Raw genomic sequence first — 20028 nt, 5'->3', positions numbered from 1 at the left:
CTAAATAAGCAATTGCTGCTGAAACATTTTATTATTTACTCACTGCGTATTTTGAAGCACTATTGACATCGGCTATAGTTGAAGAGCCAGTAACATAGAATCTAGAGTTAATAGTAGCTGGTGAATTGGAACAAGTGGCCTATTTCTGTTTATAGGATATTCAAATCTGACTTCAATTTCTTGCCACGTTGAGATCGCACATTTCCTCAATATTAAATGGATAATAGCTCAGCATCGAAATAAGTGTCAGTATGATAATCAGTTGACTTATAAAGATTATCTTCCCTATATTAATATTCCAAAATATTTTTGAAATTATATATTACCAGTCTTATGGCCGGTTTCACAAAGCTTCATTAAGGTTTTAATGATTCATTAATGTATTTACTGGTTCATTAAATCATTTTTATATCTCACCAAGCATCTTTAGACTAACAAACCAGTAAAACTATCATTAAATTTAGTAATAGAAATTTCCGTCTTTAAATTTTTAATTATTCATTAGTTGCAATATAAAATGGCGGAACGTTTGGACGCAGAATTGTTATATCTGGAACTGCTCGAAAATTAAGAGTCAAATGGAGATAATGTTAACCATTTAAAAACCGATCATTTTGAAAATTTGAATGACATAAAAATTCACAAAAGATACCGCGTCACGAAGATCGTGGTACCGGTACTCAAAATTTTAGAAGAAACTGATTGTAGGTTAGAATATCATAAAAACGGCTGAGACAAAGCTGAAACTAGTCAACTAGGTAACATACAACTGAGTTTTATTTTAAGACATGAAAGTGATTATTATAACTACATACCGGTATACCTAAGAAATATTAGTAAATTAATACATAATGTGCATTCAATCATAACAAAACTTAATTGGTATATTAACTTTCATTTATTAGAATTATATTATAGCTAGCGATAAGATATGTTTGCACTGGCTTTAAAACAGAAGCGAAAGAGCTGGATTCTTGGAATTTATAATCGTTTTCTTTCCGATGGAAATTTAATTTTCCAGCAGGATAATCACCCCGCATCACTCCGCCATATACGTTCAAAGACGGTTCACGGAAAAGCATGAAAAAGAGGAGGATTGACAAATATCGAGACATCCCACCTCAAAATCCAGATCAGTTCTGGGATCAAGTTCTGGCTACCTGGGAAGATTTCGCTAAGGACCAGAACTATTTCCGCGATCTGGTGGACTCAGTGCCCCGAAAATGCCAGGCAGTGATAGACGCCGGTGGCATGTGGACAATGTATTAGATCCACATGTGTATTTCTTTTATTTTTGTTTAATTTGTTTGTTTATCTTTGTTTTATTTCGGGAAGAAAATTGATCTCCCAAGAGTTTTTTAAATTCTCCTAGTGGAGGCAGAGTTGCGAAATAATTCATTCCACTACGCAAAATTAAAAAAAAATGAAAGGTAACATGCATAAAAATTAGTTACGTTGATAAAAAAAAAGGTTACCACCGAGATTCGAACACGGGTCCCTGAGATGCCAAGCCAACTCGCTACTGACTGCTCCATCAGAGAGTAGTGACGTAACCAGCGCGACGGGGCACATATAGGTGCTCAGCTTGAAGTCTACGGAGACACCGCACATATAAACGTACTCGTGTAAATATTTTAATGTTCGGTGCCAGTTAATGTTTCATTTGGACTGATTTACTGAAGCTTGGTGAAACCGGCCCTTACTCTAAACATTCCTCAAAGAGAAACATAACATGTTATTTTCACAACTTTTGTCTGAACAGCTGTGGTGTTATCCGCCATGTTTAACTGTTTGTTAAATGAGTTGACGGCCTGAAATCCTACATTTAAAGTTAACAAACGGTTAAGAAGCTGTTAAGCCAAACTGGTGTTGAACAAATGGAAAAACTGTATTTAACAAACTGTTGAAGGTTTAACAGTCGTTAAGTGTTCTAACAATACTTGGACAAACCGGCCCTGAATCTTTCAATATTTAAATGCTGAATTTTGTAAGCTGAAATACAGTATAGCTATTACGAAGAATTTAAAATATATTAAGATCACATAGGAAGAACAGAGACAGCGTTCAAAATATGAAAACTGCAGGGGAAAAACAGAGTCAGAGCAGGTTATTTTCATCATTGCATCTTAACGTTTTAGAGAAAAATTTCTCTCAACGTATTATTCATGAAAACATTAGACTTTTTCGTTGTAAAATTGTAATATCGTACAGTAAAAATGTAAGAGTACTTTATAAAGTTGTCTACATTTGCTCTCCTAATTTCTCCTTGGATCTCCGGTATTCTACAAGGCAATATTATTATCTTAGATTGCATGTCGCTCAAGTAACTACCTCTGCATGTTACTTCAATGCTCATTATACAGCTTAATCTGTACGCATTTTGTTACATAGCGACATAGACAACTCACTGACTCCTCCCGTTTTCTCCAGTAATTCTCAGATGCAAATTGATGTTTCATATGAAGTTCAAAATTAATAACATACGTGTAATTAAATCTTAAGCCACAATTCATAAAATAAAATCATATGTAAACAGCTTAGATTTTTGGATTGCAAAGTTTCGGAAAACAAATGTTTATCATCTTATATGTGTGTAAAATGGATGATTGCGTGTAAATCTGCATTTTGAATAATAGTTGCGAATTGCTTAGGTCTAAACATATTTTCATTCATTCATTCATTCATTCATTCATTCATTCATTCATTCATTCATTCATTTATTCATTTGTATTTTCCAGTGGACAATTGCACGATATATTACTTATATATTGTATTTTAATTTCCTTTTGTAGATAATCTTTATTACTTGAAAATACAACTTTAACGTCATCATTTAAAAGGCAGTTTCTAGTTTTTTGATCAGTATTAACTTTTTAAAGTTTAGAACGTAGGCTATTTATTGCAGAAGTAGCCTATGCTCACACATGTTCACTCACGTACATGTATTTAGACCTACTTAGTTCTCATTTATATTCTCCACTCAGTTATAAACGTTACTGCGGATGCATTTCTGTATTACAGTATCGTATATAGCCGCAAAATTCTTATTGTGAAATTTCTGCCTATTGAACTCAAACGCACTGAAAATAAACCTGATTCCCAATACTGCAATATAAACCTCTACAAAGTAATTTTTCGTGAGTGGAGCGTCATAGAATATTAGCACGATTGTATCCACTGGTGTTTCTGTTTTACTTCAACGCTTTTGTTCACACATGGATGCGGTGTGCGAGAAACGAGAAGGTATGTTTGTCAGTAAAGCTATGCTAATGGAAAGCCTCTTTAATGTTCTTCCTTCTTTCTATCTCACTAAACGACGGAGCTACCTTTTTGAGAAAGAACAAAGTACCTTGAAGCAACGGCAGATGTAAGTGGCTTCAAAAAGAGACTGGTTGTTTGTTTCGTAGGAGTTTTGGATTTTAAGAAACTCAAAGGTGATGTTCAAAAGCAGTAATGTTCAGTTATACAACTGAAAGGACTTCTTGCTTATGGACGACCGAATGAAAATTGTTAATATTTACAAACCTCCGCCTTCTTGAAAGATATCAGCATGGACTTGAACGGAGAGGATTAAAGAATTAAACCGTTTGTGACTAGTCGTTTGAAGAACGGTGGTTCACAAAACCTAAACGCCCAACTTTCTTTTCTTTTTAAATATTTGCCGCAGTACTTATATTACCAAATGCCTCTGAATTCTGAACAGTGACAGGAAAAGAAGGAATTATGTTTTCGAGGAGCATTACAGAATGCAAAGTGTGTGTGTGTGTGTGTGTGTGTGTGTGTGTGTGTGTGTGTGTGTGTGTGTGCGTGCTTAGCCACTTCACTTGCGTGATTCGGGTTTCGCATATTGGGGATAGATGGCAGAACTGTGACCCATTTTCTAGTTGTACACCACTTCGGCGGGTCACACTGTACATGATATGTATCTGTGGAGAGTTATGTCGTGTACTAAGGGGAGTGTATGTGTAAGTGTTCGTGTAAGTGTAGTGTTTGGGATGAGTGATGATGATGAAGATGAGGAAGGGAGAAGGGGAAACCCGATGCCGGCACGTAGCCTACTTCTGTCGAATAGCACCAAGGGGACCGCCAGGCTTAACGTCCCCATCCGACGGACGAATCACTATCAACAGTGACATATGCCTTCTCTTCATATGCACTGCGGAGAGATTTGGGATTTAACCCACGCATATTGGTGCACAATCTAGAGCTAACTCGGTGGACACAGAATGCAAAATTTCAGGTGAGAAATTACATGCACGTAAAGAACGAACACTTACATATTAATATACAAAATTACGCAATGTAGAAGCATAGAAAATAAGTTCAAACATACTAGTATGTTGCTCACAATCGCACGATGCAGACGCAACGAATAGGCTTAGTTTGTTAGATGTTTTCAACAACTGACGGACACACTGCGATGATGTTAATTAGCGTCAGACCTTGTCAATTTAGAGCAGAGCGAGTGGTTTTAGGCTAACCTACAAAGTGAACGAGTGACGTATTTATCGGTACAATAGTTGGCTGTCAAAGTGTCTCTTGCCGTGACAACATTTCTAGCGGTTTCGGCTTTGCGTCTGACATCAGAGAGCAGTGGAAAAATTACACGAACGTATCCTTTCGTCACATCATGCTGTGATACAACTTCTCGACAATTTTATACGACTGAAAGCTGCTCCGTTTGACACGTAAAAGCGATTAAACAGTCAATGTGTGCTAGTTATTTCTCTAGTAATCGGCGTCGTTTTCAAATGAAGACATCTTTAGGATATCCCTAGTTCCCGGCTTAAAGATTCTGCTTTATAAACATTAGAAAATTACTTTTGATATATATGATTTTATTTCTCTATCTCATTATATCTGCGCGGCTTGTCATATTAGAACCGAGTCTTTTCGACCGAATACTTAACTTTCACATAACGGAATTTTCATAACGTAGAGTCAGAACAATATTTCAGACTGTTATTTAAGACTATATAATTATGATAGGTTCTTGAATACACTGATGTCACAGATAACGAAGATGCTGATGCTTTGGTCAAGAAGAAAGCATGAACTACTTCCGTCGGCCATCAGAAGACCTAATTAAGAAATTCAGTAAGAATTACTTGATCCTATTACGGAGTTTAGTGTGGTGTGAGAACCTTTTTTCAACGGTTATGTAGAAACATTAAAGTGTTGTAGCTACATGTTGGTTACATTATTAGAGAAGTCAGAGAAAAGGAATCCTATATTTTGTATCCGTTGCCAAGGGCTATTCTCCAGGTTGGACGTCAACTGTGTGTGTGTGTATTTTTGTGTGTTTTTGTTTTGTGTGTTTGTGTTTTTTGTTTTTGAGGAGAGGCGAAACTGTCGGGAAAAGATCGTATTGATTTGTTTTCATAATCTTTGACGAAAGTTATTCCAAGGGCCAAGGATCTGTGTATAGAAGAAGAATTGACAGAGCAAAAGTATAATAACTATATTTGATGTCTGACTGACATCACGTAAGCTTTCTTCGAAAACAGTTCTTTTTCGTAATTTTGTGGTTTTTATATGATGCTGGAGGATAGCCACTGGCTCTTCTCCCGATAACCACGCCCCTCTTTGACATACCCACCGCACATTGATTTGACGTCCATGTCTGAAAAGTAGCTCTTAATAAGTCTCCCTTTCCAGTTTTCCCCGATTAAGACAAATCGTTGAATGTTTCTTCATCTGTGACATGATGCAAGAACCGAAAGGTATAGCCATATTCAGAAGGACTTGGATTAAATCACCAGCTAATCACATTTAAAGCATACAGCGTAGTTGTAGTGAAACACCTAGATCACCATAAAATCTGTTTCTCCGTCCGTAATATGTTAATTCTTCATTATTTGGCATCAAGCGTCCTAGGAGTGATGCGTCGAAAATGTAAAGAGTACCTTGCCGTATTGGACATTGTTCATGGTGTATCATATGAGGTGTATCTTAGTTACAAGTTTATCATTATTATTATTATTATTATTATTATTATTATTATCATCTTCATCATCATCATCATCATCATCATCATCATTATTGTAGGAAGGACGTATTACTGAAATGAAAAAGTGGAATACCTCGCAATAATCTGCCTCATACACTGCCTTTCTTTCACCACAAACTCCATCTACAGTTGTAGAGATTTGAATTTAGCATTCCATAGTAGAAATCGGACACTTCAACCATCCATTCAGCAATGAGATCTTCAATAAAATGTCTTTCAACCGTTCACCAAATTATGAGACCAACAATAAAAATGTATTTCGCCTTCCAACAAGCAATGAGACTCAACTTACAATAAAACGAAAAGACCAACAATAAAATGTATTTAAACCTTGCAGCAAACGGTTAGACCGACAGTAAATTGTATTTAAACCTTACGCAAACTATGAGATCAATATTAAAATGTATTTCAACTTTCCAGCAAACGATGAGTTCTACAATAAAATACATTTCAACCTTCCAGCAAACGCTGAGACCTATAATAAATATATGTAAACCTTCTAGCATACGATGAGACCGACAATCTTTCAGAAAACTGTGATACCTATAATAAAATGTATTTAAATCTAGCAAACGATGAGAACTAGACTACGGTAAAATGTATTTCAACCATTCAGCAAACGATGAGGCCTACAGTAAAATGTTTTAACCTTCCAGCTAACATGAGACTTACAGTAAATTGTATTTCGCCTTTCCAGTAAATGATGAGACCTACATTGAAATGTTTTTCAACCTTCCAGAAAACGATGAGACCTAACATAAATGTAACATTAAAGTTATCCCTTTTACATAAGATAAGGGTTTTCTCGGTAATGGAATGGAATGGAATGGAATGTCACCTTTACAAAATAGACATTGTCAGTCCTACGTGGTTCCGCCAAAAGCTCCAAAGAAAACTACCTGGTACTTTTTTGGTCAATGCATAGTCGACCACACACCATAATGCAGCTGGAGGATTAGATCAATTTGAAAAATGCAAGATTCTCATCGATTTATAAAATGTATTGCAACAAAGTTGTAGTTGCATTGTTTGTACCTTATCATAAAATGTAAATATATATTCATATAATATGAGGTCTCGCCGTTCTCATTGAATACAATGACTATAAGTAGCCATAATGTAGATACCTGCTAATTTGAGAAAAATTCATTCCGACTCCGGGAATGATATGAATGAGAAGAGTTCGGCCGACACCGTGGCTCATGTCTCGGTGTAGCTTAGATGGAAAGAGCGCTCAGCGCGCAGAGCTGAGAGGTCCCGGGTTCGATTCCAAGTGCCGGAACGAATTTTTCTCAAATTAATAGACTTATGATACAACTTCATACAATTATAATTACGTGATTAAGAGAAAATTACAAAATCAAGCCACATTCTTTAATATCTACAAAAAGAAAAGAAAATAATGTTTCATATTAAAGGAATGTCATATTAGAATATAAGTAAATATTGATAACAGTTCTTAAGTTAAACATTACTGTTGTAATTATTATGCATACTGCAATATTTTCTGTACAGTTTAAATTGTTCTCAATATGTAAATATTACTACAAGAAAATTATTGACTTAATTGCTTAGAATATAGCATTTTATTTCTGTATAAAATTGATTTAGAAATTAAACTCCAAGTGTATTTCTCCACCAAATTGTAGTAATCAAAGAAATTCTTTAAATAAAGCAAGGAAAGAAACTGGTTTATAATTTTATAACACTGTATTGTACCTGCTTTAATATGAGGATTTAAAACACGATTATTCACCGCATAAAAACTCCAGAGATGCGTTTTCTGTGACCAGTTTAGAGGTCATAAAACAAACAGACATAGAAACCAATTAAAATATCACATAAATTACAAATAAATATAGAATTATGTGACTACGTAGTTAGAATGACTTCAATCGGTATTAGAAAACATTATGTATACTGTAACTACAGCTCATGCATTATGTCCAGACACTTCCCCACTCTTTCTACAGAGCTGCGCAAGAGATCGGATGAGACTACTTACGAATTATAGGGGAATGGATTAGCCTTTGCCTTGAACTCGGTAGACACGCGCCCGACCTTCCATTCTACTCCTACCCCCTCCAAGGAACGTTCCCCCACTGCGCATCGCGAGTGTCTTGACAAAATGCATGAAATGTATTGATCTAATGATCGAGCAAGTCGTTATCCACTTGAAAAGTGAATGTATCAGCTAAACATGCAGATGTAACAGAACAATGACGCTATCAATATACTTTTCCATTATAATAATTTTATTATTCAAGAGTTTTACTGTCACTTAATCACATTTAATTACTCCAGATATTATAAGCTACTTCTCCTGCTAATAATTAAAATATTTCTTTTGTTTCAGGTAAGTGTGCGTGCACCTTCGGACATAACTTGGTTGCCCAATAATGCACCCTAAGCTTCACTTCGTTTTACTGAATTGGTATGTATAGTTGTTTATATCCACATCATAGACATATGATGTTTGATGACAGAGTAATTAAAAGACCAATTATGTAAGTTCTATGTCAGATAGACGCAGTGATGTTCTGCGATTTGTCGATTCAGTCTCCTTTCGAAAAAATTCTATGAGAGGACTGGAGGGTATCAGGAATATGTTTTTAACAATGATCAGTATATGTTGGTGATGATGGTGATGATTTAATTTTTGTTTAAGGCGAGTCAGCTTCGCATAATGTTAGCAAATAATAAGCACATTGAACTGAATATTTACAGTTGATTATTTTACGTATTAAAATTACGTTAGTAAAATTATTATTCTATAACATAATTAAAACATACAGTCTTAACCAAGGCATGGTTGGATATTTCGTACTTAGGTTATTAATTTACTGCCGCATACTGAACTTTACAGAGTATGATAAGCAAATTTTGAAACTGTGGAATTTTTTTGTTAATTGTATTTGCGGATGGATATACATACAAAATTAAATGCCTATAGGAATCGTTACAGAAATCACCAGCTACATATTCGGAACCCTCTTCTAACCGTTATGAAAGCAGTAAATTTATGAAATGAAGTTTAAGCTACAAAAATTAAGTCGGAAACACATTTCAAATTCAAAGTATTTTGAAAATATTTTTGATAAATTGATGTTTTGTGATTCCATAACAATAAATCAGTTAACAGAAACATATTAACTATTTTTGCGTTTCTTAAAATTACACAAGATCTGCAGTATAACTATTTTGAGTCCTTCACATTCACCTGACTTCCCTACAGAATTAAGCCGGAAATATTTTTCAAAGCCACTTCAAAGTTACATTCGGCTTATATTATACTATGAATTGAGATATATTTGTAAATTAATTATCAATTTATTGCAAATTTTGCCTAATGTCAAATAATCCTAGTCTTCCTCATTACTTCATCTTCTTCTTTCCTTCAAGAATTAGGTTAATGATTAACCTATTCCGGCGCACATTTCACTCTTATTCTTCCTGTATTCGTTTACCGTTTGGTGTAAATTCCATTGCTAAAGCTGGTAACATGTAGTTCGGCATTCTTCGTAGATGCGCATACAGTTGTCTGTCGTTTTTTTTTTTTCTCATTTTCTCCTGCAATGATTCCATCCTTAGTTTTTTTCCGAATATAGGCTATATGAGGGGCTCACAACCAGAGTGGATCAAGTCCACCAGTGATCAGTTTGTGGGTAAATACAATCTCGGATGAAGAAACCTTAGATTTATTCATTGCCATAACAAACAAAGTCCATAACTCATTTGATACTCCACAGAGGGCAGCATTTCCTATGGAAGGTGAAGGTTGCTAAGCGTGAGCCAGGAACTTTAAGACTCGATATCTCAGAACTGTTCCAGATGGACTTGGTCCACTCTGGTTGTGAACCCCTCATCTGTTAATTTTATCTTGTGTTGTATACGCTAATGTACATACTTTTCATAAATTTTATTTCTGCTGCCTGGAGTTCTGATTTTTCTCTCTTTGCCATCTCTGGTTTCACTTCCGTGTATTGGCATGGTACAGAGACTGTATTGAAATGTTTTTTTCGTGTTTTGATTTTCAAGAATCTATTGATTATTCCGCAAACATTTTCAAAATTATTTTCTTTGTCTAAGTCAGTTCCTCTCATATGAAGTTTTAGCATACCAGATACTTAAAATATTGAATTAGTTCTATAACACTTATTTAATTTATTTACATTGTAGTTATTACTGGTTGTTTTTCTTTTAAATGCTATTGTTTTAATATTCTGAGTTCATATTTTAAAATTATATTATTTTCTTATTTTATTTAAAACATTGGTTTCTGCAACTTGTTATCTTCACTGTCCACTGTTTTGAATTATTGCTTTATCGTCAGCATATAAACGGGCGTTTAAAATAGTGTTATTTTTTAATATACTCCTAGATCAACATAAGATTTCCCTGTCCTAAACATGTTATCAATATAAATATTCAAAAGTACCAGCGAGATACTCCAGCTCTTTTTACTCCTTGTTAGTGAAAATGTTTTCTCTCGTTTTCCTCCTATAGCTGATCGAATTCTGATGAATGATAATGATATGTTTTATTTAACGACGCTCGCAACTGCAGAGGTTATATCAGCGTCGCCGGATGTGCCGGAATTTTGTCCCGCAGGAGTTCTTTTACATGCCAGTAAATCTACTGACATGAGCCTGTCGCATTTAAGCACACTTAAATGCCATCGACCTGGCCCGGGATCGAACCCGCAACCTTGGGCATAGAAGGCCAGCGCTATACCAACTCGCCAACCAGGTCGACTTCTGATGAATAAACTTAATGTCTACCACGTGGTGTTTTGGGTATAATCTCTTTCTTTAAAAATATTCCATAAAAACTTTCTATCTATGTCGTCAAAGACCTTTTTCAAATCTTTTAAGGCTAAGTATTTTTCGTAGTTACATGAACTTATTTACTCTGTTATTCTGAGTGTGAAAATTGCATCCAGACATGTCCTTTCTTTATTATATCCTACTTGTTCTTTTGATATTAAGTGTCAGATATTTATATTTATTTTAGCATTATTGCATATATCTTGTAAGTGGTATCTAATAAGCCTATCTCTTTAATTATTTGGATTTATTCTCTCGCCTTTCATTATTTCATATCATAACCAATATATATGTGTGCTATCTTCAAGCATCTTGAAACTTGGATTGATTAGACAGGAAAATGTTAAATTTATACTCAAAAGATAATTATATTAACTAGAGTGAAACATTTACGGTAGGCCTACTGTTCGGATGTGGATTACATTGCCGGAAAGATAATTTTACGCCTTTACATCTGAATTCAATCGTTGTAACATGCATTACACACACCTACTGAATGGAATATTTAATATACATTGTTGCATAATAGAAATCACGTTCATAGACTCCAACATATTCTATGCGAAATAAGGTTTCAGTAGGCTAAGTTGGAGAATTAATAACAGCAATAATATCTAGAAAATTAAATGTAGTATTTGGAATGAGAATATACGTAAAGAAGTGAAACAAATAACTCATGGCCACATGATTGAAGACATGTTAATCTGTAGATGCGCGACAAGAAAATGAAAAGAGTAGGTAGAGCAAAAATGAAGACATACTAGATTATTAAAGAAGCGCAAGAATATTTCCTCTATAAAATTTAAATAATATAATAAACAGTAGGGATGTTAAGGAAGTTCAATGGTTGAGCTTTTTGGACTTTTTCCATTGCTAATTTTCAAAATTGTAGCACAACGTCTCGAAGAATGGATCTCTCTTCGTCGTAAGGTGAAAACCTACTGTGGGGATCGTTACAAAGAGCTAGCTAGCCTGTCTGACGATGGACGACCGGCAGGTCGGTGCGAAATATAAAGACGGAACACACGATGTCATAAGTTGTTGTAATGTAAACTATATAGAATGAAAAGAAGAATAAAAAGAAGAATTCCATGATTGTAACTAAACTAATTATATGGAACAATAACAACAAGAAGGAATAATGGACACTAATAATCAACAGCGGAAATAGTGAAATGATGAAACAATAGGAATAAATAAATGAGCGGGGAAACAAACTACTAGCAGTTTGATTGGTCCTACTTATTTATTACTTTCTTCCACCACTAGAAGGCAGTAGTCATTAGTCATCTACTCTGCTGTCAAAAAATCTGAAAGTTAGAATTTATAAAACAGTTAGATTACCGGTTGTTCTGTATGGTTGTGAAACTTGAACTCTCACTTTGAGAGAGGAACATAGGTTAAGGGTGTTTGAGAATAAGGTTCTTAGGAAAATATTTGGGGCTAAGAGGGATGAGGTTACAGGAGAATGGAGAAAGTTACACAACGCAGAGCTGCACGCATTGTATTCTTCACCTGACATAATTAGGAACATTAAATCCAGATGTTTGAGATGGGCAGGGCAAGTAGCACCTATGGGCGAATCCAGAAATGCATATAGAATGTTAGGCTATAGTTGGGAGGCCGGAGGGAAAAAGACCTTTGGGGAGGCCGAGACGTAGATGGGAAGATAATATTAAAATGGATTTGAGGGAGGTGGGATATGATGGTAGAGACTGAATTAATCTTGCTCAGGATAGGGACCAATGGCGGGCTTATGTGAGGGCGGCAATGAACCTCCGGGTTCCTTAAAATCCAGTAAGGAAATAAGTGAGCAATGGAAAAAGTCCAAACAGCTCAACCATTGAACAATTCACAGTTGCTCTCCCCCTCTTCATTCAGATCGACTAAAAAAGAACATCAAATATTAAGATGGAATTGACGTAACCAAGGAAAGAATAAATGTTATGTTTTATTTAGCGACGCTCGCAACTGCAGAGGTTACATCAGCGTTGCCGGCGTGCCGGAATTTTGTTCCGCAGGAGTTCTTTTACATACCAGTAAGTCTACTGACATGAGCCTGTCGCATTTAAACACACTTAAATACCATCGACCTGGCCCGGGATCGAACCCGCAACCTCAGGCATAGAAGGCCAGCGCTATATCAACTCCGGTAACCAGGCCGACCCAAGGAAAGATAAATGATAGTATGATTGTCTCTTGAAGAAAAACGCTTCGGAGTTAAAGCATTTCTCAAGTTACGGGAAAAAGAGAAATGACAGATATAATTAGATTGACAAAAATAGAGACTGAGAGTAAGCCATGAAATTAATTTCTGAGATTCTGGTTAAACATATAAAAATACAGCACATGTATTAATAACTATCCGTATTTAATATTATGTCTTTATAAATTATATTTCAAATTGCGTAAGACATTTATTAAATGATACTTCCATTCCCGCCAGTTTATTTGAGAACTAGAAACGGTCAGAAGACTATTTCACAATATAGATTTAATCTTTTTGTTCTTTTACTTCATGGCTAGGCCAAAAGCCATTTCAGTCTCAAAGAATGTTCCCATCGTGTAGTAGGCCTTCCGACGGATCGGTTTCCATTTGCATGGTAATCTAATAGTTTTCTTATTATTTTGGTATTGTCCATTCTAGTTATATGTTGAAACCAATTATTTTCAATGTCAGTTTGTCATCCAATTTATATAGGCTACCTTTGGTTCCTCTCGTATTGCGAAACTATACAGAATGTTTCAGAAATAAGTACCGAACCTTTTAGGTATGGTACGTTGTGCCTAGGTGATTATGTTTCGCATAGGAACATGGTGTCCGCGATGACCCATTCTCTCGCTATCCAATGTTAACATGCTGTCTATCCTCCTGAAAGTTAGATAGCCGGCATTGAAAAGTGCACTTCTCATTTGTTTATACTGCTACGCCATCTTTCGACTACGTAGTGTTATGTAGTGTATCTGCTGACCTAGTGATACTAATTGCCGCTGCTGCAGGCGAAGTTCGCGATAACGCACATGATGTCCAACGGTCCTTGGCCCGACGAATGAAACTGTGTCGTCAGGGCAACGGCGAACACTTTGAACACCTTCTGTGAGTTACGTTCAAGTAAATGTAAATGTATACTGAATAAAATTGATCTTCACTGCTCGTGTCTTCTCTTCTTAACCAAAGTAGGTATCTTGTGCTTCGAACCCCATACCATTGTGGGATGGTTTTTTATTGGGTTATTTTACGACGCTGTACGCGTATCAACATCTCAGATCTGAAATAAGTAAAGGTGATAATACAGGTGAAATGAGTCCGGAGTCCAGCACCAATAGTTACCCAGCATTTGCTGGATTGAGGAAAAATCCCGGAAGAAACCTCAACCAGGTAACTTGCCCCAATCGGGATTCGAACCCGGACCCGCTAGCCGTTACTCACAGCTGTGGACTTGTTTTATGTTAAAAAGTACCCTACTCTATATGTATTGTTACCTCTTTCATTCCAAAGCACCTCCGGCCGGCTACCTCCCAGGGTATACCAACTTCGGCATCAAATAGAATAAAAACGATTCATCAGGGACACCAGGTTCGTACCCTTAAAATTAATAACCAGACCCAACTTATCATCCCTAGAAAATTCGGTACTTATTTCTGAAACACTCTGTATATGTGACCTTTTAAGGAATGTCCAGATATCGGTCTTAAAAGCGTATCTCAGTTTCACCTACCGGTAATACTTAAATTGACAACTTTTGTTGGAAATGTTAGAAATGTTATCAATTATTATCATACGGTAGTGGAATGAATTTAGCATTTTAAAATTAAGTTATAAACTGATTAAGTGGAATGAAAATATCGAATGACACACTCATAATGACTATTATTGTGAATATGATATTAGTCAAAGCTCTTGAACCACACATATTACACTATTTTTCACTATGCTTGAGCTTGAATTTTTTAAGTTTTGTTGTCATGTTTAGCAGTCCCGACTGGAAACACGATAGCAAGAAATGATGCAAGTTAGTCGGATTGTAGAATAAGACTCTTACCGACTATAGTGCACAGAATATATCGCCGAATCTTTAGAGAAAAATATTCTTAAGAGGTCTTGAAACATCATGTATCTAAATTTTATATGGAATTGATATGAATAATAAATAGAAAGCATGTACTCCTCTATTCTATATTGTATACTGGCAATGATGAAGAACGGATGAAGTGAAAGGAAAGAAAAAAGCTTTGTGTGGAAAAGCTTCTCAGAACACGTATTTAAGCTTAGACATCGCTCAACTGATGCAAAATAGAATTTTTCTTTCAACAGTTAACTCGCATTTTATCATAGAATTACATTTCATGTCCAAAAGCAAATCTAAAATATTGCCACCGACCGCCCAGCTACATTTGAAAAGAATTTTGGTTATTATGTAGGCCTATACGAAGTATGTCAGCGGGGGGGGGGGGGGAGAAGGTTTTTCTTTCTGTTTTCGGCGATTAATAGTACCATGCTTGAAGACGAAGAAGAAATTTTGACAGTGGAAACAGGAAAATGTTAGTATTTCTCAGATATCATTATCGAAATATTAAAGGTGTAACTTACATATTTCCAACCGTCAATTTGCAATGCTCTAGTATCAACTTGAATTCCTTCAAGGTTTATTATTAATTTGAGTATAGATAATTCGTTGTCTCGGGAAACCAAATGCATGCGTGCACCGTAGATCATAGTAAGAACCTTATGGTGGGGGTAAGTGAGCTAGCTAGCTGCAAATAGGAGCATAGCGAGGGTACCTCTCGTTCCTCTCGCAGTCTGTAAGTAATTTTTTTTTTTTTTTTTTTTTTTTTTTTTTTTTTTTTTTTTTTTTTTTTTTTTTAGTAGCGGGTACTTGACTGTCCGTCATTCACCCATAAGAAGCCAGTTGTGTAGATCAATTTACTGACAGATCGTTGCCCAGGGTGCGACTTAGGAAGCTAGTCTGAGATACACCCGAGATGAGATGAGATGAGATGTCACAGGAGAACCGGAGCTCCTGGAAAAAACCTCTGTGTTACCTGGACCACAAGCTTGCCCAACAATAGTTATAAATAGGGGGTACGCCGGAGTTCGAACTCGGGTCCACTAGGAAGTAAATTGTTAAAAATAGCATTAAACTCATCATAATAATTTTCTGTATTTTCTAAGGCTTCGGTCCGTTCTGGTGACAAATACATTGTTATAATTAAAATAGTGGTTTGAAATTGCTCATAAAATCTTATTATTACGTAAGTGTAAAATTTACAATCAAATTTAAATGTGATTATGGAGTATTTAATTGTCCCACCGTATTTTATTGGGAGTTTCACTTGTCTCCAACCTTCCAGACAGGTAGAGAAATACTGATGAGGTTACCATGTTGTGTTCATACCTTTAATTTTTGTGTTCTAATGTTCTAGAGTTCAAAATTGATAATAATATTGAATAATTCAACTCCAAGATGCAAAATGTTTATAATTTTTCTTTCTCCCCCCATTCTGAAAGTTTGCATGATCGGTACAAGATGTCTCTGATATTGTCTCAAGTAATGAATTAAAAAATAATCGCTATTTTCATGTATTGAGTTGGCTATTTTGACACAATAAAAAGTGTTTCAGGTGGAGTTGAGGCTTTATAAAGGAATAGGTGTTAAATATGTGTCTAGCATCATATATATTTTTAACATGAAAAACTTAGATTTCTTTGTTATTACTTTACTTCGTAACGAAGTGTTCAAATTGTTTACGCAATTTTTAATTGAGCCTTCGTTTTTCTGAACCGACGCATGCGTCGGTCCAGAAAACCCAAGGCTTTAATGTTAATGCTTTATATTATCAGTAATATGGATAACGATAACGAATTAGCAATTTACTTTGGGTAGTTTATTATTTTATGCAAAACAGTAAACAATTTACTAGAATAACAAAAATCGAAAATATGCGGATTTGTTGTTTTTTATTAGGAATAGGTATCTAGCATCAGGGACTATATTATGCAACAAAAACAATTGAAAATCTAAACATTGTGGATTTCGACCGTTTCCATGATAATGGATTATGCAGTTATACAGCAGAGACGAGTATTTTTGGTCGAAGGCCTCTACAATTCGTGCATAAAACAGTGTGTATACTGTACTGTAAAAATGCTATCAAATAATCTGATTGTTCAGATATGTGGAATTGTCCAGTAGTACGTAAACAACATACTGAATTCATTCGTTTTACAAATTAGAATTAAAAAATGAAATCGAATGAAACAGTCGAATTAATTGATTGTTGCATTCCATTAACAGACAAGTTCAATTTAGTTAACTAAGGCTCATAGCATCGCTGTTAGAAGATACGGGCATGCGCTGCAAGTTTACAGGGGAGCTTTTGAAAATCATCAGGTCGAAGGGATCCTTAATGATAGTATGATAGATACTGTAAAATATAATACAAAAATATCTGTTATTATAGACTGTAAGCCCTAAGGAACAGCTTCCAAAAATTGCTTAAAACCTGAATTTGAGTATCCTTTTCTTCAGCCTCTTGGAACTTCTACTTAATAAGGCTCTACGTGATAGTTCATTTTTAGTCGACTATAACGAGGCCAAATATAAAAATATTCTTCTTCGACTTATGTGTCAACTGCATTTTTAGTGGTAGATTAGACGAGAAATTCTTGACAAGTTTTCGAAGACAACAGAATTAGTGATTCATTGCAGACCCTGTTCTAGCTAAATTGCGACTTACAATTTATGTTCGTTATTTTATATGTTATTATTTGAATTTTATTACTAAAATTTTCGGTTGCAGGAAAACAGTGCCTTAATTCCCTTGGGAATTTTATCAGTAAATTATTAGCACATTTTGAAAGTTATATTTGTTATACTGTAGTTGGTGTTCATTTCTTTTAAATTTGAAGCACAACATTTTAATGTCGCTAATGTAGTGTAAAATTACGTCACATAAAATGCAGCCCGCAGTACACAGCAAAGGAGAAGGTATGTATGTATGTGTATGTATTTATTCACACTGCAGTGGGTATATACCCGGTGGCAGTGGTAACTAATTACACTCAATAATGACAATAATAAACTTATTAATTAAAAATACAATTAATAATAATACTAATAATTAATACTAACAATAATTAATAATAACAACAACAACAGGGAATATACTAAATTAAATGAAACGATGACTTAAAATAACATTTGAACTATATCTAATTTGTATCTTAAAACTAAGATCGAACTAAAACCCACGAGTATGATATGTTCATATCTGCACAAGTACCTTCAAATTACACTCATTTCGCTGTCAACTCACTCACTGCAATGGAACTACGACACATTTCACTGATTCTATCCTGATTTTACTAACACTTCAAAAACATTTCACTGTTCAAATACTATGCACTGCCACTATAAACTATAAAGCTTCACTGACAGGAACACGTTTCACTTACACAGCACACTTCGCTGACACAACATACTTCTTCACTGATACAACACACTTCACTGACACAACATAATTCTTCACTGATACAACACTTCAATAACAACATATCATTTACACCCTTTAACTACTGTGTATAATTACCGTCTATTAGTAAGGTCCTTAAGCCTATTTTTAAATACATTTTTGGTTGTTGGTAAAGCCTTTAGTAAGTCTGCAGGTAAAGCATTCCAGTCCCTGAAGGTAGGAGGGGAGGATACCCAAACTGCTTAACGTTGAATGAACAAGTGATGGCTAAGGGGAGGAAAATCATGCCTTACCCCTCCGCCCTGCTTGTGTAATAAGAGGTTGACTCGCGAGTCAAGAAATGCTGACCACTGGTGTAAAGTGTTGTTTTTGTAGCGACAAGTAGATTCGTTATAGATGTTCCCATAGAGCGAATATTGCATCATATGTACAGTATGAACGAGGACTAAATAGCGTCATTTAAGAGATGAATCAGGGCAGTGAATTAAACATAGGCATGTAATACATGTGAGCTTTCGTTGACGGGCTTCGAGAAATGTAGTATTTCAGTTTAATAATTTTGAAAAACGTATTTTAGGAGAAAGGAAAACGTAATGTTGGAGAATTTCGTAGAGTAAATAGTGATTAAGTCGTGGCAACTGTGTATTCAGTGATAGTAGAAGCAAGTAGAAAGAAAAACTATAACGGGAAAGGAAACGCACAGCCACCAATGTCCCTCTGTGACAGCCTACATTACCGAACATTTTTTTTGTGCAGTCACATAGATAATTATGATTTGTTGTCTTACCATTCATCCGCCACTGTTACGTGAGCACATATTGGCAATGTTGTCATCTGTTCGCTCTTATTTATATGAATATCACAAATGAACACAGTGATATTGGACTTGTATGCGTAACTCCCCTGCCTGATTGATCCATCAAAAGGACCCTATTTTATCGCCTTCTAATTGGTATTGCTAACATTTATTTTATGTATTAACGCTCATATAGGCAGTAAGGATTCTGTAGGCCAATTTTCTTTATAATATTTACCCTTACTGTGGGGTTTATACCTAATGTTCTGAAATGTTCGATTGTTAAGTTTACTTAATGACTAGAGACCGGATTTTAAAGGGAATTCATTTTTCTTATTTCAACACGAAACATGAAATAAATAATTACGATATTCACAACTGTCTTCCACCGACCAAATTATGTGGTTTTGACTTCCCTTTTCCCCATTTTAGTCCATATTCCCTTTTTTCCCCCTTTTTAAAAACATACCTTATTTTGGTTATTTTTGACAGAACATTAATTTTTTTCCGATAGGCCTATAACCTCCTGAGCAAGCGAAAATAAATATTGTTCTTCTTCTGATTCCAGACATTGAATACTAATCAAGTGTGCTGATTTAGAGTTCAGGATAAAAATAAAATTTTCACTTGTGGTTTCAGTTGATGTTGAGCGGTCATTTACTCTTTATACAGACATTCTGCATTCAAAGAGGCAGAATCATATTGAAACATATTGAAATTTGAATGTGATCAATTACAACATTTTCTTTATGTTGTGAAGCTATAAATATAAGCTTATGTGTGCTATGTGTATCCATGAATGTGCTGAAATGTGTTTTCAATTAAAATAGCACCCTTTTGAGGGAGTAATATAGTGCTTTCTGAAGTCCTTTTCAGACTATATCAAATACAACACTTTCTTTATGTTGTGAAAAGGTAAATGT

Source organism: Periplaneta americana, chromosome 17, assembly GCF_040183065.1.
Source record: "Periplaneta americana isolate PAMFEO1 chromosome 17, P.americana_PAMFEO1_priV1, whole genome shotgun sequence".
Lineage (NCBI taxonomy): Eukaryota > Metazoa > Arthropoda > Insecta > Blattodea > Blattidae > Periplaneta > Periplaneta americana.
The sequence above is the reverse complement of the archived record's forward strand: the minus strand, read 5'-3'. Positions refer to the sequence as shown.